Source organism: Myotis nattereri (genome assembly GCF_964212035.1).
Source record: "Myotis nattereri genome assembly, chromosome: 17".
In the NCBI taxonomy this organism is placed as follows: Eukaryota; Metazoa; Chordata; class Mammalia; order Chiroptera; family Vespertilionidae; genus Myotis; species Myotis nattereri.
The window spans coordinates 17138090-17140164 of record NC_138092.1 but is presented as its reverse complement, the minus strand read 5'-3'; the positions used below and the strand labels follow the sequence as shown (position 1 = coordinate 17140164).

The 2075-nt window shown below is 35.9% G+C and overlaps 1 pseudogene across 1 annotated transcript; it reads left to right on the top strand.

Moving 5' to 3' along the window:
* The first annotated feature begins 1177 nt into the window (after positions 1–1177).
* LOC308533620 (large ribosomal subunit protein eL42-like) lies at positions 1178–1498 on the top strand (annotated as a pseudogene). Its single transcript has one exon. The product of its transcript is annotated as a large ribosomal subunit protein eL42-like (transcript).
* Positions 1499–2075: the final 577 nt, after the last annotated feature.

Genomic DNA, 2075 nt, shown 5'->3' with positions numbered 1-2075 from the left:
CACAGACTGAAAGTAAAGGGGTGGCAAAGGTATTTCATGAAAATGGAAATGGGGTGGGGGGAGGAGCTGGAGTAGCAATACTTATACCAGACTAAACAGACTAAAACAAAGGCCATAAAAAGAGATAAAGAAGGACCTAGTAAGTTCACTTCTGGGTATTTATCCAAAGAAATAAAAAACACTGCTTTGAAAAGACATATGCATCCCTATGTTTATTGCAGCATTATTTACAATAACCAAGATATGAAAGCAATCTAAATGTTTATCAATAGATGAGTGCACAAATAAATGGTGCATATATTTAATGAAATATGATTCAGCCAAAAGAAAAAAAATCTTGCCATCTGAAACAACATGGATGGACTTAGAGAAGGGGTGGGCAAACTTTTTGACTCGAGGGCCACAATGGGTTCTTAAACTGGACCGGAGGGCCGGAACAAAAGCATGGATGGAGTGTTTGTGTGAACTAATATAAATTCAAAGTAAACATCATTACATAAAAGGGTACGGTCTTTTCAATAGTTTTATTCATTTCAAACGGGCCAGATCCGGCCGTAGTTTGCCCACGGCTGACTTAGAGGGTACTGTTTTAAGTGAAATAAGTCAAACAGAGACAGACAAATGTCACATGATTTCACTTATGTATGAAATCTAAAAAAACAAACAAAAAACACAACAAAATAAATAAACAAACAAAACAGAAACAAATTCATACACCTAGAGAACACTTTGATGGTTGCCAGATGGGAAGGGGTGTTAGGGGGGAATGAGTGAAGGGGGAAGGGGTTATGAAGTAAAAATTGATTGTTACAAAATAGTCATGGGATATAAAATATAGCATAGGTAATATAGTCAGTAATATTGTAATAACTATGTATGGTGTCAGATGGATACTAGATTTATCTGGATGATCACTTCATAAATTATAGAAATGCCTAATCATTTTGTTGAACAATAAAGCTATTATAACACTGTATGTCAACTGTAATTAAAAAATTAAAAAAAATATTTTAAAAAATTTCTGCACTGTGGTGACAAAACCCAGGTTTTATATAGTAAAAGAAGGGAAAAGAAAACTGCCTTCTTTCTGAGATAGCAACTGGTAGAGCAGCCAGAGGGACTATGAAGAATATACAGATTGATCATCTTCCTTTCCCTGCTGATAGCTCTTGCAGACATGGTGAACGTTCCTAAAACTCGCCAAACTTTTTGTAAGAAGTGTGGCAAGCATCAACCCCACAAAGTAACACAGTACAAGAAGGGCAAGGATTCTCTGTATGCACAAGGAAAGCGGCGTTATGACAGGAAGCAAAGTGGCTATGGTGGGCAGACTAAGCCGATTTTCTGAAAACAGACTAAAACTACAAAGAAGATTGTGCTGAGGCTTGAATGCGTTGAGCCTAACTGCAGATCTAAGAGAATGCTGGCTATTAAGAAATGCAAGCATTTTGAATTGGGAGGAGATAAGAAGAGAAAGAGTCAAGTGATCCAGTTCTAAGCTTCATATTTTGTTTATATGACAATAAAATCATGGTATGTTCACTTAAAAAAAAAAGAATATACAGATTGGATGGGTATTTATGAAATGATATGCTGCGGGTATGTGGCAGAGGTTGATGTGAAATCATTTTTTTATCTTCTATAAAATCTTTATTAAAATCTGCCTCTCTCCCAAATGTATTTGGTGTGAATATGTTTTCTCAGGGGAATACAAAAAGGTATTTAGTACTTAAAACCACTAGATTTGAGCCAATATAGACATGGGGCATACAAACATTTTCTTGGCCAGGATATGAAAGGCTCTGCTGTATATTTATTTTTAAACGATGAGGTGAGGAGATACACACTTGAATAATTTTCTGGAAGTGTAGACCAAGTACTCTGACCTGAATTCTGACTTATACTAATAAATCTGAGCGGGCTCTAGGTGTTTTTGAATGATGTTATGGATAATTACCAAGTATTTTGATGACTTATCCTTCAGTACTGTGTTTATAGTTTAATTTGGGTGTAGGGAACATGACAGTTACTCCCTTCATGGCTAGAAGGGAGCAGGATTAGCCAATTACATATTT